The 19,436-nt window shown below is 35.4% G+C and overlaps 1 long non-coding RNA gene across 1 annotated transcript; it reads left to right on the top strand.

The window, feature by feature from the left end:
- The first annotated feature begins 3,050 nt into the window (after nucleotides 1-3,050).
- Nucleotides 3,051-12,310, top strand: LOC138339138 (uncharacterized). The gene is made up of 3 exons (XR_011212176.1): nucleotides 3,051-3,167; nucleotides 4,725-4,792; nucleotides 12,120-12,310. It is a non-coding gene; the product is annotated as an uncharacterized lncRNA (long non-coding RNA).
- Nucleotides 12,311-19,436: the final 7,126 nt, after the last annotated feature.

Raw genomic sequence — 19,436 nt, 5'->3', positions numbered from 1 at the left:
GCAAACACATAAGAAAGTTATAATCAAAGAATTACTTGAGACAATAGAAGTCTTATGGATAAATCATATTATTGAAGAAAATATTCGGGAGTCCGAGCAAGTGTGAGTCATCAAATATGCACTTTATATTTGAAAATCAAATTTCATAAGGTGGAAAGAATGTAACACCCATATTTTAAATAAGGCCAAATATGGTATTTGGTCTAAACAAAATTAAAACGATTTCAAAGACTAAGGACCAAAGCCCACTGAAGTGTCATACCGTACATTAAATAAGATCTTTCTAAAGAAATAATAGTCACCCGTACTTCAAAGAAATAGAGATTTTATGCAGTAAAACAAAAAATCAACTAAAGCTCATATCAACTTCAAATCATTCAAAGTGCATGTTAAAAAAATTTGGCAAATATTTGGACTTCAACAACTACTATCAAAAATCAAGATAATATACACACACCATAATATATGATTTATTATGAATGGATAACTTGAGCATAGTTTTTTTTAGGTAGTCCTTTGATTGGAAACTTTAAGAAGTTAGCAATATAAAGCCCAAAGAAGGAAAGTTTTGGGCAAGACTATATCAGATATGGATTAATCACTATTTTTGGTATAAGTTCGAGCAAGAATTGGAGAAAAAAATTATATGAATAGGCTGAAACTTATATCTATTGAACTAACTAATTACTTAAACAATGGGTACATATAGTTTGACAAAGTTAGACTCAAACATAAAATGTCAAGGGGTGGGTTCTTATAAAATAGTTATTGAATTAGCCTAAATGAAGAAAAATCAACATGAGTTTGATATGATGGGATTATAGATTGATCAAAGGAAGTTATACATATGGTTGGAGGTGGCGAGTTTGATATTTTGTCCCGTACTGGTCTTACCACAATTTGTGTTTTACAACTTTTATGATTAATACATGGTTTATAAAGTGAATGTTTTACCGAATATTTTTAACTTACTATGGGACAAGCCTTTTACTTGATATGATACCAAAATAGATATTTGAGATGAACTCACTTTTATAAAAACATGTTTATTGATACTTGAGATATGACTATAGTATTTTGACATATGTTTTGGTTAAATTTTTATATACTATGATTTGATAAGAACTTAAATGTCTTATAACATTTTAAAATCTTTCTACTATTTACAAAGAAAAGTATAGATTGGAGTAGACTTAGATGGATCTCGTAGCTAACGGCGGGTTCTTTAGGCCTAGTGCACCTTGTAGTTACAAATTACTGATTATCCCTTGCTAGTGGAAAGGTAGAAATAACATATCGTTACTGATATCCCTTGGGTAGGGATCTATTGAAATGAATATTTTTTTTCTTTATGAAGGCCCTACAGTTATTGACTATTTCTTAAAGAGAAGAGTCACACTAATTACGTGGTTTATTTTGGAAACCTCCAAATATAAGATTTTCTATGAAAAATAGCGAAGCTAGGAATTTCACAAAGGGTATCAAAAAAGGGGGGAGAAATTGTTCCTAGTGAGATTGAACGCATGAGCACTTAGATAGGGATGGCAATGGAGCGGGGCGGATTATGCTTAACCCGCATAGTTTTTAGTCAGCCTCGCCCGACATTGCATATCAATGTTTTTCATTTTCAACCAACCCCACCCCGTATGAACCTGCCCCGTATAGTTTTTAAAATATATTGTTTTTCTAATTAAATTTGATGCTAAAAAGAAAATTTATAAAAATAAATTTATTTTTTAATTAAGTTGTATTAATTAAATAGGATAGTGACTTAAAAAATATTTTTTTCAAGGTCAATTGAGAAACATGTAAGACATTATATTATTTTTATTAAACCATTTTCATTTACTATCTTGAATATTTTAGTAGCTTTAAAGAAGCTATCTTAATAAATAACGTTCTATCCCTCTTATAACATGCTGAATTAATTTTGAACCAACATAAAATCACATATATCCATAATTCATCCCACTCCGCATTAGTTTTAAAAAATCCCACTTTACTCCGCCTCGCAAAACCTTAAACCCACCCCGCCCTCGCATAGATTTAAACTCACCCCGCCTCATTGACATCCCTACATTAGGCTCTTTAAAGGTATATGAAACCACTAAGATATAACACCTTGTTCTATAAAAAGAGAGTGATCGAAGTATGTTATTTAATCACTTCGTATATCATTTTACTTATATATATACAATATTATTTTTCGCCTGACTATAAGGTAGTTACGCCCCTGACTATCAATGCGTCTTTTTTAGTTTATTTCTGAAAGTTCATATTGATTTTATTTGCCTCTGACAAATAAGATTAAATATTATTGTCATTTCTGAAAGGACATTAATTTTATCATTTTGATTATCATACTAGCATGTTTTCAAACTTGTCCCTCATTAAAATGATTGTGGTTAAGTATTATTACTCACTCAACTAGCATCTCACTCCTCGCTAATTGTTTTTACTAAGAACTCAGGTGGTATTGACGAGTATTTCATTAACCAGGGAGTGTGATTTTCTAGCATCTGGTGAGTCTCGCATTGCTTCACGTGAAAAAAGATTTATCGAATTGTTATGTTTTTTTTAACTCTTAGAGTCGCTCCAATTGTTAGTCCTTTATTAGAATCATGATTATTCCTTCATATTGTAGTCAAGTGACTAGTTTTAAACTTTCTTTCGTATTTGGATAAGAATTGGTATAATTGTGTGGCAATTGAATTGATGATGAATATTGGGTCATGAGATCGAGATGGTATTGTTTGAACGACGCTTCTTCGTTAGGTGTCGTTAGTTGACACTTATCCATTTGGCAGAATGGATCAAAATGAACCTCTCTGACAAATGGTCCATCTATGGATTGACATATCGTCAAATAGGAATCGTTAATTGGTCCTGCACACTGGTGCAAATTTCTGTCAAGCCAAGGGTGATTTGGTGAATTCCACCCTTGGACAATTAAGTGTCGGGTGGGTCTAAATTAGTAATTTTAAGTATATTAAAAGACTCTGACTCATTAAAACAACTAACTCTTCATAACTTCCAAATCAAAACCCACTTTCCCTTCTCACAAATTCTCTCTCTAGACCACCATTGAAGAACAAGGAATAATTCAAGCTAGGGCACTCAAGATACATTCTTTCTCACCTCAATTTTGTGGAATATCATCAACTAAGGTATGGGATATTAATTCATTGATTATTTTCTCCTTGAAGCTCTTCAAAACTTCTAAATTTGAAATCTATATTATGACCAAAACTAGGGGTTTGTAATCTAGTCATGGGTTCACTCTTAAATCATTTTATTTATGTTATGTACCTTATATTATGATTATATTGTAATTAATTGATGATTTCTATTGTGAAAATCCCCCAAGAACCCATGTGACCCCATAACGCAACTTTCATGAATGTTGTAGGATGAATTGAGTAAACATGAGCAGGATGTATTGTAATTGATGATTATCTAGTCATAGAATCTTGTCTTTCATGCCTATTGTGATTTGAATAAGGGTGATCATGATACATGTTACTTAACCTTGAAAAGAGGGTAAATTCTAGGGTTTATATGTTATAAAGGACATTATACATAGACTTTGAATTTGCTTGCAAGGTATATGGCTTATGGAAGGATACAAGAAAGGTAATTAGGATGGTTTTCATTCTTTTGAAACGTGTCTATTGTGTAGTATGAACCTTGTATAATGAGATTGGTCTTTTGTGTTGATTGAAAGTATAATTCTTATGAAAACACTATAACTAAGATTATGAAGGTACTACTCACATATGTATGATGATTCTAGGGTGAAAGTGCATTCTCACTTAATGAATCTAAGATCTTTATGTTAAATTGTATTGAATGAAGATGAATTACTCTTCACACATGTAGATGCAATTAACAAAACAATGGTAATAAGTTGTGAAGTATACTAAGCATCGAGTGGATATGTACAATGAGGAAAAGACCGTCTCACTAATGCAATAGTCCAGGTCATCCAAGTGATTACTCATGAGATGGAAGCCTTCCCGCTAATGCAATAGGCCAGGTTTCTAAAAGCAATCTCACTATCCCTTAACTACGTGCCCTCATAGGATATAGCTAGTGGATCCACATAGTAGCTAGTTTTTAAGTTCTACCTTGGCAACTGGAACACCCTTTTTCGGTGTGGGGCTTTATGACACGAATTCAATGAAAGCTCTGATGGTCTATGTCGGTTATGGTTGACCTTCTCTAAATTAATGAAGTACTTAAGCATTGAAGAAGTATGAACTAGTTTATAACTTCCTTATGAGTTTTCTAAGTAGAAGTGGGGTATGAGACTTCATTTGTACATTGCACTAGTAGGCTTAAAAGGTTGTTGTGGGTGGTTTCTTATAGTTATGAAATGATTATGAGGACATGCCTTATAAAATGAAGGTATAAAGGTAACATGTGTGACCAAGGTGGTTTCTATGGGAATGCTCGGTAGGATTGGTAGTATGGGATTCTAAATCTACATTGCACAAGTAGACCTTTAGGAAGTTCTAAAGTCATGGTGAGTTGAAGTTTATGTATTATCTATGTATTGACTTATGTGTTGTTTTAGTGATGCAAATGGCTTTCAAAAACCTTATAAATGCATGTATTACATGTAAATGTCCTCTTCTCAATGTTTTAAAGGTTTTTGTGCATTTCTCCATACTTAGTTCATTTATTGTACTAACCCCTTTTCTCCCTTTATATTATGAGTATAGGTTTCACCTAGTTTGTTGCTCCTCCGTTCTTGAAGAAAGCTTGGAATTCTATTCATCAAGACATTGTGGTAGGTCCTTAAAGATTCGAGGACATATGCACTAGTTGACACTTTATGTTTTCTTTATTGATGTGATAGAATCAAATAATCTTCTCTCATGTACAGTTGTTTTAAAGACTATTGTGTCTAAAGAGCTAAGGACCCTATTTGTAGACTTCTGTTGAACTCTTATAAATAGATGGGTGTTGTGAGACAATATTAGAATATGATCATGAATTACTTATATTGCTAAATGAGGAGTCTAAGTAAACTTTATAAATAAGGAATGTATGTAAAATCCATATATGATACATGAGAAGTCTAAATCACTACGTAAAAGTTTCCAAATTTTCTGATTTATTTAAGTTTATTATTCCTTGACGATTATGCTATGAGTCTTGTATGAGACTTCTTCGAGGTCGAATAGGCCGGTACCGTATAAGGGGTGCTCCCCGGTCGTTACAAACTTAGTATCAGAGCATAAGATTTTGGGATAATAATAGGGTTGGTCTCACGCATACCACGTCAAGTAAAGTCTTATTTATAAATGTGAAACGCGCCACCTGTATGAATATGAGGCTATGAGATGATTAGGAACCTTCTTTTATTCATTATTATATGATCATGCTTGAAGTCCTAATCCTATTTGATTCTTTCCTTCTAATCCTTTTCTTGTCCTTGTATACCATTTAATACAAGGAGGAATAATGCTAGGAGGGCCGAAGAGGAGAATGCTAATGAGGAAGTTCCCCCTCAAGCTCCTCAAAACCCTCAAGTTCCCATTAAAGAAGGAGCTATGTGTAATGTTGAGATAAGGGATGCCATCCATAGTTTGACCCCAAGTGATGGATACTCACGTTGCTAGGGATGCTAGGGTGAAAGTGAATCCTAATACTAGCACCACCACTTCAAGGATAAGGGATTTCATAAATATGAATCCCCCTACTTTATTTGGCTCCAAGGTTGAGGAAGACTCTCAAGGGTTTAACGATTAAGTATTCAAGGTGGTAGATGCCATGGGTGTGACTCCTCAAGAAAAGGCGAAATTGGTTGCCTATCAACTCAAAGATGTGGCTCAAGTTTGGTATGAACACTGGAAGGATGAGCCAGTTAAAGAAGGTCAAATTATTTAGGGAATGTTTAAAATGACTTTTCTTGATAGGTTCTTTTCCTTGGAACTAAGGGAGAGGTAAATGCAATAATTCATTAACATTTGTCAAGGGAATATGAGTGTGAAAGAGTATAGCCTCAAGTTCACTCAACTATCCAAGTATGCTATTACCATGGTAGCGGACTCTAGAGAAAAGATGAATAAGTTTGTTATAGAGGTATCCAATCTTGTGGTGAATAAATGTAGGTCGACTATGCTAATTCCAAGCATGACCATCTCTTAGCTATGAGATTTAATATGCTTCACGATGTCTTCCATAAACCTTTTTGGGTTTCTACCCCGGTGGGTGATCCCGTACTTGTTAAAAGAGTATATTGAGGTTGTCCCGTGTCATTGCCCAATAGAGTCACATTAGTGGACTTGGTAGAACTTGATATGTTAGAATTTGGTGTTAGATTTGGGATGGGTTGGCTACATTCCTATTTTTCCTCTATTGATTGTAGAACTCGGGTAGTAAGATTTCAATTCCCAAATGAACCTATGGTAGTGAGGAAGGGGGGAAACCTATCTCTAAAAAATCAAATCATTTAATATCTTAAAGCTTGTAAGTTTATTGTGAAGGCTTGTCTCTATCATATAGTGAGGTTCAAGCATCTTAAATTCGATCTCCCTCCTTTTGAGTCAATCCCCGTAGTGAAGGAATTTCCGAAAGTCTTCCCCAATGACTTGCTCGGAATTCCTCCCAAGCGAGAAATTGACTTCGGCATAGATTTATTGCCGTGTACACAACCTGTTTCAATCATTCCTTACTGGATGGCTCTGGTCGAGTTTAAATAACTAAAGACTCAGCTCAAAGATTAACTAGACAAAGGTTTCATACAACCAAGTATTTCGCCATGGGGTGCCCTGTTGTTGTTTGTGAGAAAGAAGGATGGGTCCCTTAGGATGTACATTTATTACCGAAAACTAAATAAGGTCACCATAAAGAACAAGTATCCTACCTAAGATTGACGATTTGTTTGACCAACTCCAAGGGGCGAGCTATTTTTCAAAAATTGATTTGAGGTCGGGATATCATCAATTGAGAGTTAGAGAAGTTGACATACCTAAAACAACTTTTCAAACTAGGTTTGGTCATTTTGAATTCCGAGTCATGTCTTTTGGACTAAGGAATGCCCCGACGACTTTTCTGGACCTTATGAATCAAGTTTTTAGAAACTATCTTGAATTTTTTGTGATTGTCTTTATTGTTGACATTTTGGTATACTGTAAAAGTGAGGGTGACCATGTGAACCATCTGAGCATAGTCTTGGAAGTCCTCAAGGAAGCTCAAATCTATTCCAAATATAGTAAGTGCGAGTTTTGGTTGAGATCAGTTGCTTTTCTTGGTCACATTGTTTATAGTGAAGGGGTAAAAGTAGACCCGAAAAAGACGTAAGTGGTTAAGAGTTGTCCTAGACCTTTGAGTCCTACGGACATCCGAAGCTTCTTAGGATTGGTCAGGTATTATAGAAGGTTTGTTGAGGGATTCTACTCAATTTCATCTCCATTAACGACTTTGACTCAAAATAAAAGGTTGAGTTCAAATGGTTGGAGGCATGTGAAAAAAATTTCAATTGTTGAAAGACAAGCTTATCTTCACTCCGGTATTGGACTTGCTGGAGGGCACGAAAGGGTTCATGATATATTGTGATACTTCTCGAGTTGGTTTAAGTGTGTCCTCGTGAAATATGGGAAGGTTATAACATATGCTTCTAGGAAACTCAAGGTGCATGAGAAGAATTATTCAACTCATGATCTTGAATAGCGGCCGTCGTGTTTGCTTTAAAAATATGGAGGCACTAACTATATGGGGTGCACATAGATGTGTTCACCACCACAAAAGTCTTCAATATGTGTTCACTCAAAAGGAGTTGAATCTCTGACAAAGAAGATATTTGGAACTTTTAAAGGATTATAACATAAGTGTTCTCTACCACCCAGTAAGGCCAATGTGGTTGTGGACGCTTTAAGTCGTATGACTATGGGTAGTGTGTCATGTGAAAGAAGGACCTAGTGAAAGATGTTCGTAGGTGGCCCGATTGGGTGTTTGGTTGGAAGATTCTCCAAATCGTGTTTTTATGTTCTATCATAATTACGAATTGTCATTAGTGGTTGAGGGGAAGTCCAAGAAATATCATGATCCTCTGTTGATGGAATTGAAGGAATCAGTTCTTCGAAATCTCAATAAATCATTTTCCCAAGGGGTATATGATGTGCTTAGGTGCCAAGGTAGATTGTTGTGCCGAATATTGATGATTTGAGGAGAAATTTTTTAGAAGAGGCTCATGGTTCGCGATATTCTATTCATTCGGGTGCCACAAAAATGTATCTTGACCTTCAAGAGGTCTATTGGTGGAAAGTTTTGAAGAAGGATGTGGTAGAGATTATGGCTAAGTGCTTGAGTTGTCAAGAAATTAAGGCCGAACATCGAAGGTCGGGAGGTTTAACCCAAGTATGTCCCTATTTGGAAGTTGGAAGACATTAATATCAACTTCGTAGTCTATTTGCCTCGAACACGTAGACAAAATGACTCAATATGTGTTATTGTGGATAGGTTAACAAAATCTGCCACTTTATCCCCATCAAGTCTACTTATTCCGTGGAAAAGTATGCAAAATTATACATTAGTGAGATTGTGAGTCTTTATGAGATCCATTTGTCCATCATCTCGGATAGAGGTGCCCAATTCACTTCTCATTTTTGGATTTCTTTTAAAAAGGGGTTAGGTACTCACGTGAAACTTAGCAATGATTTTCATCCTCAAATGGATGGTCAAGCGGAGCGTACCATTCAAACCCTAGAAGATATGTTAATAGCTTGTGTAATTAATTTTAAGGGAAATTGAGATGATCACCTACCGTTGATTGAGTTCTCTTATAATAATAGCTACCATTTGAGTATTTCTATGGCACCTTTCGAAGCACTCTATGGTAGGAGATGTAAGTCTCCGTTTGAGTGGTTTGAGGTTCGTGAGTCTTCACTCTTTGGTCTCGAGATGGTCTGTGAAGCTATAGAAAAAGTTCAGTTGATAAGAGATAGGTTGAGAATAGCATATAGTCGGCAAAAATCCTGTGCCAACAATCGAAGAAGAGACCTTGAATTTGAAGTAGATAATTGGCTCTACTTGAAGATATCACCGATGAAAGGGGTGATGAGATTTGGTAAAAAGGGGAAATTAAGTCCCCGGTATGTGGGTCCTTATGAGGTATTGTAACGGGTCAAAAAAGTTGCTTATGAGTTGAAACTACCTAGTGAACTAGCTTTGGTTCATTCGATATTTCATGTCTTCATGCTCAAGAAATGTATAGGCGACCCAGTATTTATTCTCCCTATTGAAGGTTAGGCGTGAATGGGGACCTCTCTTATAAAGAGATTCCGATGGAGATCTTAGATCCTCAAGTCAAAAATTTGAGGTATAAAGAGGTGGCCTCCATAAAAGTTCTATGGAGAAATCATCTAGTTGAGGGTGCAAGGCCGAGGCCAATATAAAGTCCTAGTATCCTCATCTTTTCCTTCTTTGAGGCTAGTAGTTCCTATTAAAATAAAAGAATGATGAATAATGTGAATTTAACTTGTTTTATAAGAATGTGCATGTTTCGGTAAAAGTTTTTACTAAAATGAGTTATAAGAAAAATGCTTTCATGTTCTACTTGGAATTATATGAAATGTATGCATTTGCCTTCTTGAGATTTTGGTGAACATGTCATGTTATTATCTTGAGAAGAAGAAGATAGAATGGTAACTCTTTAATGTCATTTTGAGCTCATGTTGATATTGAGAAGGTAGCTTCTCATTATATTTTATGAAATGTTGAGCTCTTATATGGGGTAAAATGTGATTTGAGTTGCCATGTTTAATGTCATGTTTATGTGTTGAATGTAGTTGTGAAGTACTCCTATGAGTTGTGATTCATTATGAGTTTTTTATGTTGTTGTTGGTTGATGCTAGTATTGAGTCAACCCTTTCCCTACAAAAAGATTTAAGTGTAATTCAGGGAGGAATGTTCCTAAGGGGTTTTGAGAGTCGAAATTAAGTCAAATTTGGTGAAAAGGTGTGGAATGCATGGTGGAGTGATTTTAGGGTCAAAACGTCCAGGTATGACTCCCCAAGTACCACCCTAGGTGTCTTTGAGGAGGACCCTTGTATTGACCCTTAATAGTTGCCATTTGGCAGTGTGCAATCATGAGCACCAACGATAGGCCGTCTTTTCAACGATGCTCCGTCATTAGGTGTAATTGGTTGACACATAGACATTTGGAAAAATGGATCCAAATGACTCTATGACCAAAACGACGCCATGCCAGGACGGTTAATTCATGGAACGACGGATCGTCGACTAGGGGTCGTCGATTGGTCCTGCACACTAGTGCAAAATTCTGCCTAGCCAAGGGTGGTTTGGTAAATTCCACCCTTGGCTAATTAAGAGTGGGGACGGTATAAATTAGTAATTTTAAGTATATTAAAAGACTTTGACTCATTAAAACAACTAACTCTTCATAACTTCCAAATCAAAAATCAAAACCTATTTTCCCTCTCTCACAAATTCTTTCTCTGGATCACCATTGAAGAACAAGGAAGAACTCAAGCTAGGGCACTCAAGATTCATCCTTTCTCACTTAAATTTCATAGAATATCATCAACTAAGCTATGGGGATATTTATTCATGGATTAGTTTCTCCATGAAGCCCTTCTAAACTTCGAAATCTATATTGTGACCAAAACTAGGGGTTAGTAATCTAGCCATGAGTTCACTCTTAAATCATTTTCTTTATGTTATGTACCTTATGTTATGATTATATTTGGGTTAATTGATGAATTCAAGGGTGAAAATACCCAAGAACCTATGTGACCTCATAACCCAACTTTCTTGAATGTTGTGGGATGAATTGAGTAAATATGAGCATGATGTATTGTAATTGATGATAATCTAGTCACAAAATCTTGTCTTCCATGCCTATTATGATTTGAATAAGGGTAATCATGATACTTGTTTCTTAACCTTGAAAAGAGGCTAAATTCTAGGGTTGTATATGTGATAAAGGACATTGTACATACACTTTGAATTTGCATGCAAGGTATATGGTTTATGGAAGGATACAAGAAAGGTAATTAGTATGGTTTGCATTCTCTTGAACCGTGTCTATTGTGTAGTATGAACCTTGTATAATTAGATTGGTCTCTTTTGTGTATTGAAATTAGAGTTCTCATGAAAACACTATAACTAAGATTATGAAGGTACTACTCACATATATATGATGTTTCTAGGGTGAAAGTGCATTCTCACTTAATGAATCTAACAACTTTATGTTGAATTCTAATGAATGAATATGAATTACTCTTAACACATGTAGATACAATTAACATAACAATGGTAATAAGTTGGGAAGTATACTAAGAACCAAGTGGATATGTACAATGAGGAAAAGACCCTCCCGCTAATGCATTAGGCCACGTCATCCAAGTGATTTACTCATGAGATTGAAGCCTTCTCGCTAATGCAATAGGTTGGGTTTCTAGAAGCAATCTCACTATCCTTAACTACGTGTCCCCGTAGGATATAGCTAGTGGATCCACATAGTAGCTAGTTTCTAAGTTCTACCTTGGCAAATGGAACACCCTTTTTTGGTGTGGGGCTTTATGACATCGGATTCCATGGAAGCTCTCATGGTCTATGTCGGTTATGGACTTATGGTTGAAATTCTATAAAGTAATGAAGTAAGGAAGTATTGAAGAAGTATGAACTAGTCTATAACTTCCTAATGAGTTTACTAAGTAGAAGTGGGGGTAAGGGTTTTCACTTGTACATTGGACTAGTATGCTTAGAAGGTTGTTTTAGGTGGTTTCTTATAGTTATGAAATAATTATGATGACATGTTTATAAAATGAAGGTATAAAGGTAACATGTGTAACCAAGGTGGTTTCTATTGGAATGCTTGGTAGGGTTTGTAGTACGAGATGCTAATTCTATATTGCACAATTCGACACCTTAGCAAGTGCTAAAGTCAGTGTGAGTTGAAGTTTAGATATTATCGATGTATTGACATATGTGTTCTTTTGGTGATGCAAATGGCTTTCAGTAACCTTATAAATGCATGTATTATATGTAAATGTCCTCTTTCATGTTTTAAAGGTTTTTATGCATTTCTCCATACTTAGTGCATCAAATGTACTAACCCTCTTTCTCCCTTTATATTATGAGTATAGGTTCCGGCTAGTTGGTTGCTCCTCCGTTCTTCAAGAAAGCATAGAATTCTATTCTCTAAGACATTGTGGTAGGTCCTCAAAGATTCGAGGACATATGCACTAGTTGACACTTAACGTTTTCTGTATTGATTTAATAAGATCAATAATCTTCTCTTATGTACATTTGTTCTAAAGACTATTGTATTTAAAGGGATAAGGGCGCTATTTGTAGACTTGTGTTGAACTGTTATAAATAGATGGTGTTGTAAGACAATATTAGAATATGATCACAAATCATTTATAGTTCTAAACGAGGAGTCTAAGTAAAACTTCATAAACGAGGAGTCTATGTAAACTCCATATTTGATATGTGAGAAGTCTAAGTATACTTCACTATGTAAAAGTTTTTAAATTTTCCGCATTATTTCAAGTTCATTATGCCATGAATATTATGCTAAGAGGCTTGTACGAGACCTTTTTGAGGTTGAATACGCTGGTACTGTCTAGGGGGTGCTCCCCGGTCATTACATGATTCCTGCTTCAATGGGATACGTAGGCGCCACAACGGCTCGATAATATCTCCATAATATTTATATCAACAGTTCGAGATACTCCAAGACATCTAATTGGGATTGAAATTTTAGGATGACCCCAAAAATTTCTTTAAGCGTCCTTAGAAGTTTGTAGTCAATTTTGAATATTTTGACCATGGTTAGAAGTTTAAAACTAATTTCAAATGATCTCTAACATCGTTAAAGTTCATAATCAACTATAACAATCTCTCATATCGTTGTATATATCAGAGTCAACTACAAAAATTCCCGATTATTTTATATTCGGGAGAACCATGTCAGAAATTTCTCAAGATTTAAGGTTGTTTGAATTCTCCTAAACAAGCTAGTGGACATACAAAAGTTTTGGACAAAGGACGTTCATTTAAGCTTGACATGATATTACACTTGATAGTGACATATTTCAATTACAACTTTTTGAAAACTTTTCTTTGAAGAATTTTATCTATATGTTTCAAATATTGTGCATAAAATGTTTGTCTTGTCTATCAAGAAGCAAGCGATCAACTGAAGATAGCAAGATAAGTAGCAAGGGATTGAAGAAGTTAACATAGACCATTTTATTTTAAGAACTAACAATTTTTCTGTAGATGCAGGTCTATAAGATTGTCTCAAGTTCATCATATTTCTCCACTCAACGAATATGAAGAATTCAAAAGGGCAAAGAGCTCCCCAAAATTGAAAACCTTTCTGTGGATGCAGGAAAGTCATTGTAGTTTTTTAGAAGAAAACAAAAGAGTTTCAATATGCACAACAACACCTCATTTGAATTTCCAACAAAATATGAGTCACTCTGAAAACACAATGTTCAAAACGGGAACAAGTGAAAACATCACTATCAGCATATATACAATCATCTTCTATGACACGAGATTGCATTTTTCAGCATTAAAAACGTTTGAAGAATATTCACAGATTCTGTCGATATCATACGTGGTAATATGAACTACCCATAGGGACATCATCTTTACCACCCGGATGGACATTTATAGAGTATTTTCAAATAAGATGATACCATCACCTAGAGGGATATTATCGTCATTTATCAATAGAATATTATCATCATACGGACGGATCTTCATTATCATTATCCTACCAATGGATCAACATTAACCTGCCGGTGGAATATCATTATTATTATCCTATTAATGGATCAACATTATCCTACCAATGGATCATCAACATTATCCTACCAACGGATGTTCATCTTCATCAACATTATCCTACCAATGGATCATCAACATTATCCTACCAATGGATCATTATCATCATCCTACCAATGGGTCATCATTATCCTACTAATGGATCAACATAATCTTACCAATGGATCATCAACATTATCCTATCAATGGATCAGCATCATCCTACCAATGGAGTAGCATCATTCTACTGTGTAGTAGCATCATCATCCTTCATCATCATTATCCTATCAATGGATCATCATTATTATCCTACCAATGGAGCATCAACAACATCATCCTTCAATGGATCATCATCAACATCCTATCTATCGAGAAACATCATCATCCTATCATTATCGTCATCATATCAATGAAGAATCATTATCTTATTAATGAAGTATGAACATCATCATCATCCTGTCATGTAGAAATATTATCCTACCAATGGATCGACATAATCCTATCAATGGACTACCATTATCTTACCAATGAAGAATCATCATCATTATTTTCATTTTCAAGAACAACATCAAGAGAACCAACATATTACATCAGTCTATATTTTACTACTTAGACATCAAATAAAGAGTACATTGAAGTTTATATTGTAAATATAAGTCACGAGCCTTATTTTCTTTACGTCAAACTCGAAGAAGTTTACATCGAATGTTCAAGGAGAAAAATCAAGTGTCAACACGGTAAAAGACACTATCTCCCTTTTTGAATTGCATTTTTTATGCTAATGAGTTTTATTTCAATATTTGTCGTGAGCATTCGAAAGGATGAATTCCCTAAAACAAACCACAGATGCGAACGCCATCAAAGATAATGCAGCACAACGTGAAACTTTTTCTTAGCAGCTAATTGGAACATATTCCAAAGAAAGGTATCAAACTTTTAGGACACAAGATGAAGAAAGACTTTCACTACAATCAAACCACACCCCTATCAGAAGGCCTGCTAATTTTTATTTAGGTTTTTTGCGTTCGAACGTTCAGGTTTCCACCGGAGGCATCTTTCCAATTTAAGTGACGGTGCACCAAGAGCATTGGAAATTATGTCTTTGTAAGTTTTTACTTATGGATGTTAAGAGCTCCACTTTCCTGGCTAAGAGGTGCAAGTCTTTTTTCATACTTGATTTATTTGTCACTCTTCCAGAACCAAAGGTTATCTTGCATAACATATTTCCTTTTCATCCGATCAAGTCAAACTACAAGCAACCTAAGTTCCTATGTTGAGGGATATGTAGGAAAAATCAATGTTGAAAACTCCGTTGTATTCCATCATTCTCTCTAAAATCTTATTCTCAAGCATTCTGATTCCTTTATAATTCGGTATCGGGGTGACTTCTGAATACTTTCAAAATCGTGCATGAAATCAAGCATATCAAAATACAAGTGGCCTGAATTATTATATATCCTGAGATATGTAGGAAGACCACTTCCAAGGTTCAGCCATAATTCTTAAATTTGTACAAAAATTCCTTTCCTAAATGATGAATATGTGGACAGTCAAAATTGGATTATTCAATTTCTTTCGAAGTTCTTGCATCAATCCAAGTAAAATGAGGCACAATTGTTGACACCCAATTTTATCCTCCCCGATAAGAATTTATTCACATCCTTCTTAATTTCCCAAACAATTTAGAATAATTAGCTTATAAATTTCAAATACTTTTCAAAGTCATTTCATCTTATGTAGGTCGATTTTTATAACTTACAAATAGTAAATATATTTCTTATAGCTTTACACGTATAATTAGTATATATTATAAATATTTAAAAATCATCTCAAAAAGATATTAATTTTAGTAAGTATTTTCTTAAATTAGTTTAGTTTAAATTATTGTTATGATTTTGAATCATTAGTTTACAATTGAGTTAATTATTTTATTTCATTAAGATTAAGAAGCTCATATATTAGTTATATTAATTCGTCCTAGTTGAATTATAGACGAATTTGATAAGTCACTCCATTTATCTAAGTAATGAAATTTAATTGGCCAGATTATCAATCCATTGGGCTAATCCTTAATTCAAAATCGAATCATTCTTTCAACCCATCTTAAAAGACCAAAATGTTGGGCCTTCTTGTCTAATTTTCTTTCAGTACCAAAAGTCCCATCATAACAATATAATAGAGACTATCCCAACTCTTCTCTAATTATTTTAATCTTAGATAAATCCAGCTCACTCTCATTCCCTTGAACCGAGCTAAATCATTTGTTCGATAAATGAGACCTAATTCTAAAAGCGACAACTACAACTACAACGTCCTAAAACGTTAAACCCATGTGGAGTAAAGACAATGCAACGTTAATTTAAACGGAACGACAACAATCCAAGCGGCATGTACAATTCCCAAGCAGTATTAACATTCACAAAATAGACGAAAAGCGACACAACGTCTACATGTGCAGTTCACGCTTGCATCATCCTCTTCACCCCTCTCGATCTCCAGCTGAGATTTTTGGCAAAAGCAATTGTTGTAGCAGTCATGAATCTGTCCTTGTTGTTGTGAAATGAGGACACATTGTGCCCAAGGACAATCAAATTGATCAAGGGTGTCCATTCTCTCTTTCCTCTTCCAAATCGGGATTGAAGCTTCAGAAAAAGAGGTATCTCCTATGGTGAAAGATTTTGGACTTTGTAATTCAAATGGGCCTATTTTCATCCATTTTTCCTTAGAAGTATGTAACAACCGGAGAGCACCCCCTAGCCGTAATCGGCATCTTCGTCCTCTTAGAGGCCTTAGACAAGCTTTTAACATACATCATTACATCATTCATAGAATAAAAAAGGGAAAAATTAAAAACTTTTCATTTGAAGTTTAATTTCACTTTACATATATTCAAAATAGAATTTATCGTTGTCTCACATCACCATTTAACATAAGAGTACAAGAATTTGGGACTTAGCCCTTAGATCATTACAACAAGTCTTATATTAGGAATTACAATAAGTATTTTTATGTGCCCTGTCCCAAGTAAGGTGGCCTTGGGGTAGGGGCCTTGCCCGATACAAGAGGCCTCGAGGTAAGTGGCAGGAGGGGAAAGAGGGTAGGGGCCATGCCCCAAGGCAGAAGGCCTCGGGGAAAGGGATAGTAGATGAGCGAAGGGTTAGGGCCCCTTCTCCGGGACAAGTAGCCTCTTTAGATATCCTCTGGGTAAGGTATAGAGAGGGGGTAGGAGCTTTTTTCTGAGGCAGGTGGCCTCCGGGTAGGAGGCAGAAGATTGTGGTAGAGGTCATGTTCTGAGGCAGAAGACCTTGGGGTAGGGGAGATGGTAAAGGGGTATGGGCCCTGTCTCGAGAAAGGTGGTCTTAGTATAGGGACCCTGCATCAAGGCAGGAGGCCTTGGGTTAGGGGTAAGGCTTGCGAAAGTGGGATAGGGGGTAACTCTATTCAAACGTATTCATTATAGTAATTTGAAAAACTAGATGGATGATTCAACAAGATTTTAAAGGATTTTGAGTATTAGTTTTCACAAATAAGAGACGATCTAGGCATTAGAGGATTTATATTTATGTCAAATAGGGGTAGAAGTGTTTGTTCAATAGCAATAGACAAACATGGATAAGCAGGGTAATCTTTAATGACACTAGTTATCTTTCAATCTCAAAACATCATATTAACCGACTTCTTTCAATCTCCTTTCCACGTCATCTATATGAATCAAAAATCAACTCATTAGCTTACTTAAATCTCTCTTTTTGAGCATATTTTTCAACTATAATTGAATAATAATATCAAACTTAAATTTCATGCGTCAAATCATTTACCCACTTTAATTTATCTCAAAATATTGGTATTTTTAGAATATACCTACTATTGAAAAGCTAGCCACTTGGTCCATGACATGTGTGTGATAATCCAAGTAAGTATTTCAAAACCTAAAGGCAATTAGTGGAGTAACCCAAGATCGTTATACACACCTTCCAACATACTTAACTTGGTTTGGGGTTCACACATTAACTTTTTGTTTAGTTTTCATAAATCTTATTATGATTCTTTCTTGGTTTTGTTCATATGGAACTTTGTGATTGAGTCATTATTCATCTTATAATGTTTCCAATAGCTAACTTTTGAGCTTTTCATGGTTAAATGTTGTTATAGTTCGTGTTTCCTCGTCTTAGCGTGTAATTGTTTCGTGGTTAACATAAATGACCTTTTTTTACCCCGTGCTCTAACTTAGCATAGCTAAAAACTGTTTATATTCATACAGGTATATATTCGTTTTTTCTATAAATCTCAACTACAAGATTAATAAATATTATTAACCATGAGGATATTCTAAGTGGAGTAGAAATTCTCAACTATAGATGAACGAACCTATAATCAAGGATAAGAATAACGTTTCGAAATGTAAGACTAAGACCAATGTTCTCTCGTTTCAACAAACTGTATGTGTTTACAACAAAAGAAGTAGGAAACTGAAGTGAAAACCATGTGAAAAACATTGCATTCAATGCCATCACCTTTTCTTTTTGGGGTAATAATATCGATGTGGAGCTTTGTTTGTTAGAAAAAATTCTAGCTTTAAAAGGTCAATCCACCAAGGTTTCTCCATATTAGACACAAGGAAGATCTAAAGTTTAATATTTTGGTTTCTTTAGAAGAAAAAGTTCAAAACAAATTTCTTTGATGTCAAAGACTGATAAAGATGATGACATTTTTCCATTTTCCGAGGTCAGTGTGAGATAAAGATGTTATCCATCTACATTCTGAGCCAGGATCAGACCCATTTATCTTTTCTGTGTTTCATTTTCTAGGACACATATTGCAAATAGAACTCCAATCTAATGGTCTCTCTGGCTTAGGGCTGCAATTCTAGGGAAAATATCTTTTCATTTATTAGTTTTCAACTATATTAGAAGTATGAGCAAAAGTTTAAGGTATCAACATGTCTGCTTGAGTATTTTTTTAATAGTTGAGGTTTTTTTAATCATTTTAAGACTGCCTTAACTTACATCTCCACGTAATTGTTCGATATTGTTGTGTGGCATCCATACAACTCTCATTAAATTGAAGCACAAGATGAAAATATTTGGCATTTCAAGACTGTCCATCTCATTATCTCCACGTAATTGGCGGCCTTAGGGTAGGGTCCTTGCATCAAGGCAGTCGACCTCGAGGTATGGGTTAGAAAGGAGAGGGGGTAGGGGCCACGCCTTGAGGTAGGAAGTCATAAAAGAGGGGTAGGGGCTCTGTCCCGAAACAAGCAACCTTAAGGTAGGAGGTATGGGCCCTGTCCTGAGGCAGACACCCTCGTGGAAAAGGGGAAAGAGAGTGGGTCAAGGACCCTCTATATAGTAAGATAGTTTAATTGTGGGGGAATAGAAGGGTGGGGTAGGGTCCTTGTTCCGTGGAAGGCAACCCTTAGGAAAAAGCCCTGCATCAAAATAGACAGCCTTGAGGTATGGGGTAAGATGAGGGTAGGAGGAGAGGCTTTACTTTGAGGCAACCATCCTTTAAAAAGGGGTGCATGAAGGCGGGGGTTCGGACCTTGCCTCGGGGAAGAGGGTAGGAGGACGGGTATGGGCCCTGCCCCAAAGAAGGCGACCTCAAGTAAGGGTGTAGGAGTGCGG

The sequence above is a fragment of the Solanum lycopersicum genome, chromosome 10, assembly GCF_036512215.1.
Source record: "Solanum lycopersicum chromosome 10, SLM_r2.1".
Classification (NCBI taxonomy): domain Eukaryota; kingdom Viridiplantae; phylum Streptophyta; class Magnoliopsida; order Solanales; family Solanaceae; genus Solanum; species Solanum lycopersicum.
This window is presented reverse-complemented; position numbering and strand designations above follow the sequence as displayed.